Source organism: Triticum aestivum, chromosome 4D (genome assembly GCF_018294505.1).
Source record: "Triticum aestivum cultivar Chinese Spring chromosome 4D, IWGSC CS RefSeq v2.1, whole genome shotgun sequence".
In the NCBI taxonomy this organism is placed as follows: domain Eukaryota; kingdom Viridiplantae; phylum Streptophyta; class Magnoliopsida; order Poales; family Poaceae; genus Triticum; species Triticum aestivum.
In genome coordinates this window covers 228,870,650-228,888,117 of record NC_057805.1, presented here as the reverse complement: position 1 = coordinate 228,888,117, position 17,468 = coordinate 228,870,650, and positions in this window count along the sequence as shown.

Below are 17,468 nucleotides of genomic sequence, written 5' to 3'. Positions count from 1 at the left end.
GATCAGTAGTGGAGCCCAGTTGGGACGATCGGGGATCTAGCATTTGGGGTTGTCTTATTTACATCTGGATTTTGGCCGTAGCCGGCCTATATGCTTGCATTTTGGATGATGTATGAATAATATTTATGTATTGTGTGAAGTGGCGATTGTAAGCCAACTCTTTATCCCATTCTTGTTCATTACATGGGATTGTGTGAAGATGACCCTTCTTGCGACAAAACCACTATGCGGTTATGCCTCTAAGTCGTGCCTCGACACGTGGGAGATATAGCCGCATCGTGGGCATTACATCAAGTGTTCTCAAATCATTAAAGACTCAATCCGATAAGATAACTTCAAAGGGAAAACTCAATCCATTACAAGAGAGTAGAGGGGGAGAAACATCATAAGATCCAACTATAATAGCAAAGCTCGCGATACATCAAGATCGTACCATCTCAAGAACATGAGAGAGAGAGAGATCAAACACATAGCTACTGGTACATACCCTCAGCGAGGGTGAACTACTCCCTCCTCGTCATGGAGAGCACCGGGATGATGAAGATGGCCACCAGTGAGGGATCCCCCCTCCGGCAGGGTGCCGGAACAGGGTCCCGATTGGTTTTTGGTGGCTACAGAGGCTTGCGGCGGCGGAACTCCCGATCTATTCTGTTCCCCGATGTTTTTAGGGTATATGGATATATATAGGCGAAAGAACTCGGTCAGGGGAGCCATGAGGGGACCACGAGGGTGGGGGGCGCGCCCAGGGGGGCAGGCGCACCTCCCTGCCTCGTGGCCACCTCGAAGCTTCCTTGACTTTAACTCCAAGTCTCCTGGACGACATTCGTTCCAAAAAACAGAAACTGGCACTGGGCTCTAGGTTAATAGGTTAGTCCCAAAAATCATATAAAATAGCATATAAATGCATATAAAACATCCTAGAAGGATAATGTAATAGCATGAATACTTCATAAATTATAGATACGTTAGAGACGTATCAACATCCCCAAGCTTAATTCCTACTCGTCCTCGAGTAGGTAAATGATAAAAGAAATAATTTATGAAGTGTGAATGCTAGCAGGTGCACAAGTTTGATCAATGATAATTTCAATCAGCTTTTCTAGCATCATTATATGTCATAACAGTAGCTCAACTCATAAATTTTTCATGATCAAGTAACAAGCTATTCACATGTTAAAGTATAGACCATAAACTTTCTTGAAAACTAACAAACTATGTTCTCAGTCATCAAACAATTGCAATTCATCTTATTTTCAGGAAGGGTCTATGTAAGAGCTTTGATTTAGCAAATCCCGCATACTCAACTATCATATAGTCTTCCATGATTGCTACCACTCAAAGCATATTTTTAGAACAAATAGCATCCATCGAACACAGAGAAAGATAGGGGCTTAATGTTTCGCCTCCCAACCTTTTACCTCAAGGGTAATGTTAACAATAATAATTCATGCTCCAATATATTTGAATGGCCATATATGCTTAGATCTTTCTCCACCACATGATGCTTGCCAACTAAAGAGTAGGTTGGAATGAGAAGGAATACTACTAACTCTTGCATAAAAGTAAAAGATAGGCCCTTCGTAGAGGGAATCAGGGATTTGCAGAGGTGCTAGAGCTCGAAGCAAAAACAGAGATGAAAATAATTTTGAGAGGTATGCTTTCATTGTCAACATAACGACCAAGAGTTCCCAATATCTTCCATACTAGATACATTATAGGCGGTTCCCAAATAGAAAGGTAAAGATTTTACTCCCCCTCCACCAACAATCACACTCCACGGCTTGTCCGAAACAATGGGTGCCGTCCAACTATCAACAATCCTGGGGGAGTTTGTTTAAATTATTTGCGAATTTGTTTTTGATCTTTTGATCATAGGACTGGGCATCCCAGTTACCAACCATTTTCTCATGAACGATGAGTGGAGTCCACTCATCTTGAGAATAACCCACCTAGCATGGAAGATACTGACAGCCCCTAGTCGATACATGAGCGATTCGGGCATACAAAACAGATTATTATTTGAAGGTTTAGAGTTTGGCACATGCAAATTTACTTGGAACGGCGGGTAAATACCGCATATAGGTAGATATGGTGGACACTCATGGAATAAAATTGGTTCAAGGAATTTGGATGCACAAGCAGCATTCCCGCTTAGTACAGATATATTGGCTAGCAAAGGATTCCAAATAGCAAGCACCACATGTTAGAGGATCCATAACAATATAACTTCTATACAAATATACCCAAGCATAACTCATTATGTTGTCTTCCTTGTCCAACTTCAACTAATTTGCTCAGGTTTGAAAATAATTAATGGGGCTCACAATCATAGAAGATGTCCAAGATAGTATATTTATATGTGAAATCTCTCTTCCTTCAATATTCTTTCATGAATTGTTCAAGTGACCAATACAATGTTTGCTAACCCTCCAAAAAATTTACCACCTCTACTTCTTATATGTGAATTCATTACTCCCCATGGGAATGGAATATGAAACATATATAATTTCATATTTATGACATTCAAATCATTCAACCATTTACTCATAGGATATAAGTGAAGCACACGAGCAAATGACAAACTACTCCAAAAAGATATAAGTGAAGATCAATGAATAGTTAAATAATGATGTAGCTTTGTGAAGACTCTCTCTCATTTAAGAATTTCAGATCTTGGTATTTTATTCAAACAGCAAGCAAAACAAAAGAAAATAAAATGACGCTCCAAGCAAAACACATATCATGTGGTGAATAAAAATATAGCTCCAAGTAAAGTTACCGATGAACGAAGACGAAAGAGGGGATGCCATCCGGGGCATCCCCAAGCTTAGTCTCTTGGTTGTCCTTGAATATTACCTTGGGGTGCCTTGAGCATCCCCAAGCTTAGGCTATTGCCACTCCTTATTCCATAGTCCATCGAATCTTTACCCAAAACTTGAAAACTTCACAACACAACACTCAACAGAAAACTCGTAAGCTCCGTTAGTATAAGAAAATAAATCACCACTTAGGTACTATTGTGAACTCATTCTAAATTCATATTGGTGTAATATCTACTGTATTCCAACTTCTCTATGGTTCATACCCTCCGATACTACTCATATATTCATCAAAATAAGCAAACAACACAATGAAAACAGAATCTATTAAAAATAGAACAGTCTGTACTAATCGGTATCATTCGAATACTTCTGTAACTCAGAAAAATCTACTAAAATAGGATGTCCTAGATAATTTGTTTATTGATATAGTGCAATTAGAATCAGTATTTTATCACTTTCTGGTGATTTTTAACAATTGTTTTCGTGAGCAGAAAGTTTCTGTCTTTTTCAGCAAGATCAAATAATTATCACCCAAGAAGATCCTATAGGTTTTTCTTGGCACAAACACTAATTAAAACATAAAACCACATCTAACCATAGGCTAGATGATTTATTTATTGCTAAACAGGAACAAAAAGCAAGAAACAAAAATAAAATTGGGTTGCCTCCCAACAAGCGCTATCGTTTAACGCCCCTAGCTAGGCATGATGATTTCAATGATGCTCACATAAGACATAAGAATTGAAACATAAAGAGAGTATCATGAAGAATATGACTAGCACATTTAAGTCTAACCCACATCCTATGCATAGAGATTTTGTGAGCAAACAACTTATGAGAACAATAATCAACTAGCATAGGAAGGCAAAACAAGCATAACTTCAAAACTTTAAGCACATAGAGAGGAAACTTGATATTATTGCAATTCCTACAAGCATATATTCCTCCCTCATAATAATTTTCAGTAGCATCATGAATGAATTTAACAATATAACCAGCACCTAAAGCTTTCTTTTCATGATCCACAAGCATAGAAATTTTATTACTCTCCACATAAGCAAATTTATTCTCATCAATAATAGTGGGAGCAAACTCAACAAAATAACTATCATGTGATTGAAAATTCAGATCAAGATGACAAGTTTCATGGTTATCATTATTCTTTATAGCATATGTATCATCACAATAATCATCATAGATAGGAGGCATGCTTTCATCATAATAAATTTGCACATCAAAAGTTGGGGGACTAAAAATATCATATTCATCAAACATAGCATCCCCCAGCTTGTGGCTTTGCATATCATTAGCATCATGGGTATTCAAAGAATTCATACTAACAACATTGCAATCATGCTCATCATACAAAGATTTAGTGCCAAACATTCTAATGCATTCTTCCTCTAGCACTTGAGCACAATTTTCCTTCCCATCATTCTCACAAAAGATATTAAAAAGATGAAGCGTATGAGGCAAACTCAATTCCATTTTTTTGTAGTTTTCTTTTATAGACTAAACTAGTGATAATACAAGAAACTAAAAGATACGATTGCAAGATCTAAAGATATACCTTCACGCACTCACCTCCCCGGCAACGGCACCAGAAAAGAGCTTGATGTCTACTACGCAACCTTCTTCTTGTAGACGTTGTTGGGCCTCCAATTGCAGAGGTTTGTAGGACTGTAGCAAATTTCCCTCAAGTGGATGACCTAAGGTTTATCAATCCGTGGGAGGCGTAGGATGAAGGTGGTCTCTCTCAAGCAACCCTGCAACCAAATAACAAAGAGTCTCTTGTGTCCCCAACACACCCAATACAATGGTAAATTGTATAGGTGCACTAGTTCGACGAAGAGATGGTGATACAAGTGCAATATGGATGGTAGATATAGGTTTTTGTAATCTGAAATTATAAAAACAGCAAGGTAACTAATGATAAAAGTGAGTGTAAACGGCATTGCAATGCTAGGAAACAAGGCCTAGGGTTCATACTTTCAGTAGTGCAAGTTCTCTCAACAATAATAACATACTTGGATCATATAACTATCCCTCAACATGCAACAAAGAGTCACTCCAAAGTCACTAATAGCGGAGAACAAACGAAGAGATTATGGTAGGGTACGAAACCACCTCAAAGTTATCATTTCTAATCGATCTATTCAAGACTCCGTAGTAAAATAACATGAAGCTATTCTTTCCGTTCGATCTACCATAGAGTTCACACTAGAATAGCACCTTAAGATACAAATCAACCAAAACCCTAATGTCACCTAGATGCTCCAATGTCACCTCGAGTATGCACGGGTATGATTATACGATATGCATCACACAATCTCAGATTCATCTATTCAAACCAAGATAAAGTACTTCAAAGAGTGCCCCAAAGTTTCTACCGGAGAGTCAAGACGAAAACGTGTGCCAACCCCTATGCATAAGTTCACAAGGTCACTGAACCCGCAAGTTGATCACCAAAACATACATCAAGTAGATCACGTGATATCAAATTGTCACCACAGATAAGCACATGCAAGACATACATCAAGTGTTCTCAAATCCTTAAAGACTCAATCCGATAAGATAACTTGAAAGGGAAAACTCAATCCATTACAAGAGAGTAGAGGGGGAGAAACATCATAAGATCCAACTATAATAGCAAAGCTCGCGATACATCAAGATCGTACCACCTCAAGAACACATGAGAGAGAGATCAAACACATAGCTACTGGTACATACCCTCAGCCCCGAGGGTGAACTACCCCCTCCTCGTCATGGAGAGCGCCGAGATGATGAAGATGGCCACCGGTGAGGGGTCCCCCCTCCGGCAGGGTGCCGGAACAGGGTCCCGATTGGTTTTTGGTGGCTACAGAGGCTTGCGGCGGCGGAACTCCTGATCTATTATGTTCTCCGAAGTTTTTAGGGTATATGGATATATGTAGGCGACAGAAGTTGGTCAGGGGAGCCATGAGGGGCCCACGAGGGTGGTGGCGCGCCCAGGGGGGTATGGCGCGCCTCCCTGCCTCGTGTCCTCCTCGAAGCTTCCCTGACGTCTACTCCAAGTCTCCTGGATTGCTTCCGTTCCAAAAAATAACTCTCCCGAAGGTTTCATTCTGTTTGGACTCCATTTGATATTCCTTTTCTGCGAAACACTGAAATAGGCAAAAAAACAGAAACTGGCACTGGGCTCTGGGTTAATAGGTTATTCCCAAAAATAATATAAAAGTGCATAATAAGGCCCATAAACATCCAAAACAGATAATATAATAGCATGAAACAATCAAAAATTATAGATACATTGGAGACGTATCAGCATCCCCAAGCTTAATTCCTGCTCGTCCTCGAGTAGGTAAATGATAAAAACAGAAGTTTTGATGTGGAATGCTACCTAACATAATTCTCAATGTAATTTTCTTTATTGTGGCAAGAATATTCAGATCCATAAGATTCAAGATAAAAGTTTATGAAAACAATAATACTTCAAGCATACCAACAAAGCAATCATGTCTTCTCAAAATAACATGGCCAAAGAAAGTTATCCCTACAAAATCATATAGTTTGGCTATGCTCTATCTTCATCACACAAAATATTTAGGGATAACTAGATTTATGCCCCTAGTTGTGTCCCACTCATCTGTTCTGCCCCTAATTCCCAAAAGTTACTGGTTCTGTCCAAGTCACTTTGCTCCTATTATGCTTTTGCCCTTTGACCGTTTGACCATCAGTTTGAAAACTTCATAACTAATTCATACTAAATCAGAAAAATGCAAATAAGATACCGAAATGTTCAGAAAAACATCACCTATATGTCAGTGTCATTTGCATTCATGAAAAAAGTGTTGGAAAGTGCCCATCCAAGTTTTAGCTCTTATGGTACCACCATGAATAGTAAAATCTAAAAAAGTTCAAAAAATTGAAAAAAAATTGGTGGCAAAGAATGACAAATGTTTTAAGTGCTTGCCAAGTTTCATCAGGGAATAACATTCGTGGGTGCCACGGCAAAAAAAATCAGCACTCCAAAATAGATTATTTTTTTGCCACGACTTCCACGAATGTCGTTCCCTAATGAAACTTGGCAAGCACTTAGAACATTTGTTGTTCTTCGCCACAAATTTTTTTGAATTTTTTTGAGTTCACTATTCATGGTGGTATCAAAAGAGCTAAAACTCGGATGTGCACTTTCCAACACTTTTTTCATGAATGCAAATGACACTGACATATAGGTGATGTTTTTATAAACATTTTGGTATCTTATTTGCATTTTTCTGATTCAGTATGAATTAGTTATGAAGTTTTCAAACTGACTGTCAAACGGTCAAAGGGCAAAAGCATAAGAGGAGCAAAGTGGCTCGGACATAACCGGTGACTTTTGGGAATTAGGGGTAAAACAGATGAGTGGGACACAACTAGGGGCATAAATCTAATTATCCCAAATATTTAAATCATGCACAACCCCGATGACAAGCCAAGCAATTGTTTTATACTTTTGATGTTCTCAAACTTTTTCAATCTTCACGCAATACATGAGCGTGAGTCATGGACATAGCACTATAGGTGGAATAGAATGGTGGTTGTGGAGAAGACAAAAAAGGAGAAGATAGTCTCACATCAACTAGGTGTATCAACGGGCTATGGAGATGCCCATTAATAGATATCAATGTGAGTGAGTAGGGATTGCCATGCAACGGATGCACTAGAGCTATAAGTGTATGAAAGCTCAAAAAGAAACTAAGTGGGTGTGCATCCGACTCGCTTGCTCACGAAGACCTAGGGCATTTTGAGGAAGCCCATCATTGGAATATACAAGCCAAGTTCTATAATGTAAAATTCCCACTAGTATATGAAAGTGACAACATAGGAGACTCTCTATCATGAAGATCATGGTGCTACTTTGAAGCACAAGTGTGGTAAAAGGATAGTAGCATTGTCCCTTCTCTCTTTTTCTCTCATTTTTTGTCCCTTTTGTTCTTCTCTTTTTTTGGGCCTTCTCTTTTTTATGGCCTCTTTTTCACTTTTTTTTAATTTTTCGTCTGGAGTCTCATCCCGGCTTGTGGGGGAATCATAGTCTCCATCATCCTTTCCTCACTGGGACAATGCTCTAATAATGATGATCATCACACTTTTATTTACTTACAACTCAAGAATTACAACTCAATACTTAGAACGAATATGAATCTATATGAATGCCTCCGACGGTGTACCAGGATGTGCAATGACTCATGAGTGACATGTATGAAAGAATTAGGAAAGGTGGCTTTGCCACAAATACGATGTCAACTACATGATCATGCAAAGCAATATGACAATGATGAAGAGTGTCATAATAACCGGAACGGTGGTAAGTTGCATGGAAATATATGTCAGAATGGCTATGGAAATGCCATGATAGGTAGGTATGGTGGTTGTTTTGAGGAAGTTATATGGTGGGTTTATGATACCGGCAAAAGGTGCGCGGTATTAGAGAGGCTAGCAATGGTGGAAGGGTGAGAGTGCGTATAATCCATGGACTCAACATTAGTCATAAAGAACTCAAATACTTATTGCAAAAATCTATTAGTTATCGAAACAAAGTACTACGTGATGCTCCTAGGGGGATAGATTGGTAGGAAAAGACCATCGCTCGTCCCCGACCGCCACTCACAAGGAAGACAATCAAAAAATAAATCATGCTCCGACTTCATCACATAACGGTTCACCATACGTGCATGCTATGGGAATCAGAAACTTTAACACAAGTATTTCTCAAATTCACAACTACTCACTAGCATGACTCTAATATCACCATCTTCATATCTCAAAAAAATCATAAAGAATCAAACTTCTCATAGTATTCAATGCACTTTATATGATAGTTTTTATTATATCCCTCTTGGATGCCCATCATATTAGGACTAAATTCATAACCAAAGCAAATTACCATGCTGTTTAAGACTCTCAAAATAATATGAGTGAAGCATGAGAGTTCATCTATTTCTTCAAAATAAAACCACCGTCGTGCTCTAAAAGATATAAGTGAAGCACTAGAACAAATGGCAAACTACTCCAAAAGATATAAGTGAAGATCAATGAGTAGTTGAATAATTATGCAATTATGTGAAGACTCTCTAACATAAGAATTTCAGATCTTGATATTTTATTCAAGCAGCAAGCAAAACAAAATAAAATAAAATGACGCTCCAAGCAAAACACATATCATGTGGTGAATAAAAATATAGCTACATGTAAAGTTACCGATGAACGAAGACGAAAGAGGGGATGCCATCCGGGGCATCCCCAAGCTTAGGCTTTTGGTTGTCCTTGAATATTACCTTGGGGTGCCTTGGGCATCCCCAAGCTTAGACTCTTGCCACTCCTTATTCCATAGTTCATCGAATCTTTACCCAAAACATGAAAACTTCACAACACAAAACTTAACGGAAAATCTCGTGAGCTCCGTTAGCGAAAGAAAACAAAACACCACTTCGCGCCTTCCCCCCAAAAGAGGGAGGCGCAGAGGCGTGGCTCATTTACTCGGGCGGACTCGGGTCGTGGCCTTCGAGGCGTCCGTGCTCCATGATCACGGGGTGGGGAACGGTCGCCTCACCCGTCCCCTCAATTCTGCTTGCTCGCCACGTGTCCCCCATGCAGGTGGCAGGCGGTGGAGGCGGGAAACCGGGCCGCCGCTGATTGGTGCAGCGGGTCGGTCTCGATTTCCTGCGCCCCCGATGGCCGGATTGGCCGAGCGGGGCAGCCGAGCCCCGACCCCGCCCCTTTATAAGAAGGGGGAGGGAGACGGCATCTGATGTCTACTACGCAACCTTCTTCTTGTAGACGTTGTTGGGTCTCCAAGTGCAGAGGTTTGTAGGACAGTAGCAAATTTCCCTCAAGTAGATGACCTGAGGTTTATCAATCCGTGGGAGGTGTAGGATGAAGATGGTTTCTCTCAAGCACCTTGCAACCAAATAACAAAGAGTCTCTTGTATCCCCAACACACCCAATATAATGGTAAATTGTATAGGTGCACTAGTTCGGTGAAGAGATGGTGATACAAGTGCAATATGGATGGTAGATATATGTTTTTGTAATCTGAAAATATAAAAACAGCAAGGTAACTAATGGTAAAAGTGAGCGTAAACGTTATTGCAATGCTAGGAAACAAGGCCTAGGGTTCATACTTTCACTAGTGCAAGTTCTCTCAACAATAATAACATAATTGGATCATATAACTATCCCTCAACTTGCAACAAAGAGTCACTCCAAAGTCACTAATAGCGGAGAACAAACGAAGAGATTATTGTAGGGTACGAAACCACCTCAAAGTTATCCTTTCTGATCGAACTATTCAAGAGTCCGTAGTAAAATAATATGAAGCTATTCTTTCCGTTCGAGCTATTACAGAGTTCGTACTAGAATAACACCTTAAGACACAAATCAACCAAAACCCTAATGTCACCTAGATACTCCAATGTCACCTCAAGTATCCGTGGGTATGATTATACTATATGCATCACACAATCTCAGATTCATCTATTCAAACCAACACAAAGTACTTCAAAGAGTGCCCCAAAGTTTCTACAAGAGAGTCAAGACAAAAACGTGTGCCAACCCCTATGCATAAGTTCACGAGCGGAACCCGCAAGTTGATCACCAAAACATACATCAAGTGGATCACGTGAATATCCCATTGTCACCATAGATAATCACGGCAAGACATACATCAAGTGTTCTCAAATCCTTAAAGACTCAATCCGATAAGATAACTTCAAAGGGAAAACTCAATCCATTACAAGAGAGTAGAGGGGGAGAAACATCATAAGATCCAACTATAATAGCAAAGCTCGCGATACATCAAGATCGTACCACCTCAAGAACACATGAGAGAGAGATCAAACACATAGCTACTGGTACATACCCTCAGCCCCGAGGGTGAACTACTCCCTCCTCGTCATGGAGAGCGCCGAGATGATGAAGATGGCCACCGGTGAGGGATCCCCCCTCCGGCAGGGTGCCGGAACAGGGTCCCGATTGATTTTTGGTGGCTACAGAGGCTTGCGGCGGCGGAACTCCCGATCTATTCTGTTCCCCGACGTTTTTAGGGTATTTGGATATATATATATATAGGCGAAAGAAGTCGGTCAGTGGAGCCACGAGGGGCCCACGAGGGTGGGGGGCGCGCCTCCCTGCCTCGTGGCCACATCGAAGCTTCCTTGACTTTAACTCCAAGTCTCCTAGATCACGTTCGTTCCAAAAATCATGGTCCCGAAGGTTTCATTCCATTTGGACTCCGTTTGATATTCCTTTTCTACGAAACACTAAAAGAAGGGAAAAAACAGAAACTGGCACTGGGCTCTAGGTTAATAGGTTAGTACCAAAAATCATATAAAATAGCATATAAATGCATATAAAACATCCTAGAAGGATAATATAATAGCATGAATACTTCATAAGTTATAGATACGTTGGAGACGTATCAGCATCCCACATCCTTTCATCATCCATCCCCATTCAGGCTTCTTTCTTCCGTCTGCCATGGCGAGAGGAGGTGCCGGCCCTTCAACGGTGGCGGCGAGGGTCGCTGCTCGACAGCGCGTCCCTCCTTCCCAAGAACTCGTGGCGGGGGAGCCGGCCACGAGAGCAAGGGGGAGGGGCGAGGCAGAGGTCGCCATGGCGCTCGGGGAAGAGGGGGATGGGGCGGCACTCCGGCCTCGCCCCCGCCAGCGATGCCTCCCCCGATGGAGGGCCACGTCGGGGACCAGCCCTGTGAGTTCTTCATCAGGATGCGCCGACCACCACGTCGCCGCCTCCGTCTTCCTTCCCCATTTGCTCAGGAGATGGAGTTCGATCCACCCCAAACCCTTAGGTTGCACATGAGGGGCTGCGGGAATGGCGGCACGTGGGTCGACGTCGACTTCCCCGCTCCTCACATCATATACCTCCATCGCGGATGGAAAACATTCACTCGCGTCCACAGCCTGACGGCGGGGCTCGTTCTCTACTTCAAGTTAATAGAGAACGGCCTGCTCTCCATCTAAGTCCTTGGAGATCTTGGAACTCGCCTGAAGTGCTGCGTGGAGAGCTCCTCCGATGATGAAGATTCCTCCTCGAGCGGGAGCTACGAGGAGGACAGCGACAGCGACGACGAGGGCGTCGAGCGGCGGGACGCCGACCCCGACTCCGACTGACCGCGTCGCCCCTCCCTCGGCCACGCGCCCTGCCGAGGGCCTTCCTCGTCAAGCTCTCCATCGGTGCGTTCCCCATCGCCTCCTTGGGCGGCTGGCATAGGAGGGCCAGAGAAGGCGAAAAAGGCGGGCGGCGGCCGTCAAGTCGGCGTACGCGGGCACCGATGCCTTTGTCGCATATTGTCGGGCCGCTACCTCATCTTCCAGCTCCTCTCCCGGCACCGGGATGCTCTCTTGGTGCCTTCTGCTTCTCGCACCTTGCATAGGCGCTCCTTTCGCCCTCCTGCTGTCTTGTTCCACCTTCTGAGGAGAGGGACAAGAAAGGGTTTACGGGCACCTTAACTCTTTTTAGTTTGTAAGCCTGTGGGCACTTGTTAGTTTTAAGACATGTAATCCCCTTGCTCATGTTTTTTATTCCGTACGGACTGTACCTGTATGGGACATTTTTAATGAAAAAGGGTGCTTGCCGGGTTCTTTGTGCGTGAGCGAGCAAGGAACGAATCCTTGTTATTTTTAAGATAAACATTGTTGCCCGGCAACAGGCCTTGCCGTCCCCCCAATTCAATCGACCATTCAGACGCTCTTGGCGGAGGCAGGGGCGAAGTAGAGTTAGGCCCCTCGTTCATTTTCTTGCCACCGCGACTACGACCAAGTTCCGACCCAGGGGATAGCTCTTGGGTATAGGAAAAGGGGAGCACGGTGGTTTAAGAATATAAACGAGGTTTCACATGTCCCAGTTCCATACGGAAATGCATATAGGGGATGAAAGACTTATCTGAATCCGCAGCCCCCGGCAATCTTGGCTTGCCGTGTTTGGATCCTTATGTCTTCAGCCCCCGGCAGTCTTGGCTTGCCAGGGCCGGAGCGCTGGTTTGTTCTCTTTCTTCCAAGTGGCTCAGCAGAAGTGTCCATGTGCCCTGCGAACCAAAGAGGACAGAAAGACGCACACTCGACCTCTAGGCTAGGGGTTAGTCGCCGCTAAGCACTATCAACCCTAACCGAGGGAGAGACTTAACCTAGCATCCATGCTATAACTTAGGGCGCTAGCGCTTCAGTTATTTATGCTCAGGGTCTGCGCCTGGCTTTGTACAGAGGGTTACATGCCTTGCCGGCAAAGCTTGTACAAAAGGTGGCTTGCCGGGAGGCCTGACAACCGCGCCTTATGGGTAAAACTTGCGAAGATGTTTGATGTTCCAGGAGTTGCTCACTTGGACAGCATCTTCAGTCTCCAGGCGGACTACGCCGGGCCTGGTGACTCGTATTACCCGATAAGGGCTTTCCCACTTCAGCGTCAACTTGTTGGAATTCTTGGCCGATTGAACGCGCCGAAGAACAAGGTTGCCTTCCTCAAAAATTCGGGCATGAACCCTGCGGCTATGGTAGCGGCGCAAGGCTTGATGGTAGCGTGCTGCTCTCACAGCCGCCCGAAGATGATCTTCCTCAAGGAGCGTTGTGTCATCTTTCTGCAATTGCTCTTGCTCAAGCTCGTCGTAAGTGAGCACTCGAGGTGACCCGTATATGAGTTCTGTGGGGAGAACTGCTTTTGCCCCATATACCAGGGCAAAGGGTGTCTGGCCGGTGGCTCGATTTGGCGTCGTCCTGATCGACCAAAGAACCGCCGGCAACTCATCAATCCAGCGCCTTCCGCTCTTATGCAGCCTGTCAAAAGTCTTTGTCCTCAGGCCTTGCAACACTTCAGCATTTGCCCTCTCCGCCTGGCCGTTGCTCCGTGGGTGTGCCACGGAAGCGAAACAGACCTTGCTGCCGAGGTCTTGGATGTATTGCATGAAGGTGTGGCTTGTGAACTGCGTGCCGTTGTCGGTGATGACTCTTTTTGGCACACCAAAACGGCACACTAGCCCCTTGAAGAACTTGACGACTGACTGTGCTGTCACCTTCCTCACTGCTTCCACCTCTGGCCACTTTCTGAACTTGTCGATCGCAACGTACAAGTACTCAAAGCCCCCGACAGCGCGGGGGAAAGGGCCGAGGATGTCGAGCCCCCAGACCGAGAATGGCCAGGAAAGAGGAATTGTTTAAAGGGCTTGAGCTGGTTCATGAAGCTTCTTCGAATGGAACTGACACGCTTCACACTTGGTTACTAGTGCCGTTTCATCCTGGAGGGCAGTGGGCCAGAAGAAACCCTGCCGGAACGCCTTGCCGGCAAGGGCCCTCGACCCTATGTGGGAGCCACATATGCCTCCGTGTATCTCCACCAACAGCTCCAGTCCTTCCTCCAGGGGAATGCACTTCAATTTCACACCGTTCGGTCTCTTCTTGTATAGGACGTCATCGACGAACTGATACATAGCAGACCGACGGGCTACTTTCTCCGCTTCTTCCCTCCTCACGAAGCTCCCCTGTTTGGAGGAATCGGGTAGTATGATATGCCCATGCCAGAGCCTGGGGCTCGACGGCAAGGACCAAAGGCATTTCTTCTGCCATGGGAGCGGCCATCTCTACGGCCAGGGCTTGACGGCCTGCCAGAGTCAGTCGCTCCTCGGCAGGCTCAGAATCCACGGCAACACCCTTGCCGGCGGCCCCCGGGGGCTCAGCGGGAAAGTACTTGCCGGGGCCTGATTTCCTCCGTTGGTTCTGCTCCGTTGATCGTTCGGCGGATGGTTGAGTTAACCGAAGCAAAAAAGTACCTGGTTCCACAGGTAGCTTGAATGCAGCACGCTTTGACAGGTAATCAGCGATGTCGTTCTCCGCTTGGGGAACGTGCTTCACTTGTATACCATCAAAGCGCTCCGCTAGGTTCCTCACCACATCTATGTAGGCCTCCATCAACGGGCTCTGATAATCTTTGTTGACTTGTCTGACGACGAGCTGCGAATCACCCCTGACGATGAGCTTCTTAACCCCGAGGTCTGCCGCGATCCTGAGACCGGCAAGCAACCCCTCGTACTCAGCAGTGTTGTTGGTGGACATCTCCCTGGGAAAGTGCATCTGGATTACATACTTGAGGTGCTCTCCGGTGGGTGCGACGAGCAGCACACCAGCACCGGCGCCTTGCAGCGAGAAAGCCCCGTCAAAGTACATGACCCAGTTGTAACTTGCTTCCTTGCCGGGGAGAGTGGTCTCCTGGATCTCCTCATCAGGCGTTGAGGTCCATTCTGGAATGAACTCCGCCAAGACTCTGCTCTGGATTGTTGAAGTACTTTCAAACTTCAAACCAAAGCTTGATAACTCCAAAGCCCACTCCACAATCCTTCCGGTGGCGTCTGGGTTGTGCAGTATCTGTTGCAACGGGAGACGGGTCACTACGGTGATTTCGTGTGCTTGGAAGTAGTGACACGGCTTCCTCGATGCCATAAGGAGGCCGAAGAGCAATTTCTGCACACTAGGGTACCTTGACCTAGCCCCCTGCAGGAGGGAGCTGACAAAGTAAACCGGGTGCTGCATCATCTTCTTCTTCTGCACCACTTCATTTGATTGCATGGGCCCTGTCCCGACGGTGTCAGACTCTGCCGGGGGCCTTGCCTTGCAAGCATCAGGCCCTGCCGGGGGAATCTCTGGCTTGCCATCCGCCAGTCCCGCCGTCGCCACTGCCTCTTCGTCGACCTCCCTCTGCGCCACTAGTGCGGCGCTGACCACTTGATTCGTCGCCGCCAAATACATCAGCAATGACTCTTGTGGTTTAGGCGCCACCAGTACCGGTGTAGAAGAGAGGTATTTCTTCAGATCCTGCAGTGCTGCTTCGGCCTCCGGGGTCCACTCCATTGGGCCCGCCTTTTTCAAAATCTTGAAAAAGGGAAGGGCGCGCTCGGCAGACTTGGAGATGAATCGGCTCATGGCGGCAACGCAGCCAGTGAGCCGACGCACATCCTTGATCCGCTTGGGCGCCTCAATCTACTCGATAGCCTTGATCTTGCTGGGTTTGCCTCGATCCCATGCTGCGACACAAAGAACCTGAGAAGTTTGCCGGATGGAACACCGAAGATGCACTTCTCTGGGTTTAGCTTGAGGTTGATCTTGCGCAGGTTGGCAAACGTCTCTTCTAAGTCTTGTACAAGAGTTGCCTTGTCCTTGGTTTTGACCACTATGTCATCCATGTAAGCTTCCATATTTCTATGTAGCTGGGGCTCAAAACCAATTTGGACCGCCCTTGCGAACGTCGAGCCAACACTCTTCAACCTGAAAGGCATCCGTAAAAAGCAATACGTACCACATGGGGTGATGAATGCTGCCTTCTCTTCGTCTTCTCTTGTCATGAAGATCTGGTGGTAGCCCGAGTAGGCGTCGAGGAATGATAACAGATCACACCTGGCCGTGGAGTCAACAATCTGGTCGATGCACGGCAACGGGAAGGGGTCCTTAGGACAAGCCTTATTGATATCTGTGTAGTCAATACACAGCCTCCACTTCCTGTTTGCCTTGCGCACCACCACCGGATTGACCAACCACGTCGGATGGAGCACTCCCCTCACCAAGCCTGCTGCTTCCAACTTCATGATCTCCTCTGTGATGAACTCCTGCCGTTCCAAAGCTTGCTTCCTGACCTTCTTCTTGACAGGTCGCGCATGGGGCAGACAGCAAGATGGTGCTCAATCACTTCCCTGGGAACGCCGGGGATGTCAGATGCTTGCCATGCAAACACATCGACATTCGCCCACAGGAAAGTGACGAGCGCGCTTTCCTATTTGCTGTCGAGGGTGGAGCTTATGGTGAAATCCCCTCCCGTGCCATCCTCCTCGACGGACACCTTCTTGGTCTCTGGTGGCGCAGCTCTGGATTTCTTGCTCTTGCCGGTGGAGCTCTCTGGCATGTCCTCGACGGTAGCACAACACTCCGAAGAGGTGTGCTTGTCGGAGTGGGTGCGAGAGGTCTTGCCGGTCTTCTTCTTCCCTCCCTGGGCTTCAGCGGCAGGAGCAAGTGCCTTGGCGGCAGTTGCTGCAACTGCTTCCCGGTAGAGTAGGTCGGCGCAGATCAACGCATCCTTCTTGTCGCAGGGAACGGTGATCATGGTCATTGGCCCAGGCATCTTCAGCGTGTTGTAGGCGTAATGCGCCGCCGCCATAAACTTGGCTAGTGCCGGGCGGCCGAGGATCCCATTGTAGGGCAAAGGGATCTCGGCTACATCAAAGACAATCCTCTCCGTCCTGTAGTTCAACTCGCCTCCAAACGTCACAAGCAACGTGACCTTCCCCTTCGGCTGGCTCCTTCCCAGGTTGACCCCTTGAAACGTGCCCGTCTCCTCGAGGTCTCCGTCAGGAATTTGCACCCTTTTGATCACAAGGGTGAGATTAAGTTCATACCGGCCCCGCCGTCAACCAGCATCTTGTTCACCTTGAGGTTGCGTATCGTTGGTGAAACCAACAACGCAAACACCCGACCGTAGTTGTGCGATCAGGGTGATCCTTAGCGTAAAAAATGATGGGCGTGCTGGACCACTTCAGCGGCTTCTGAGCATCGAACGATGGCTCCGCTGCTGTGATCTCACGCGCCCACTGCTTGAGCTGGCGATGAGAAGTGTGCAGCGAGGCGCCACCATCAA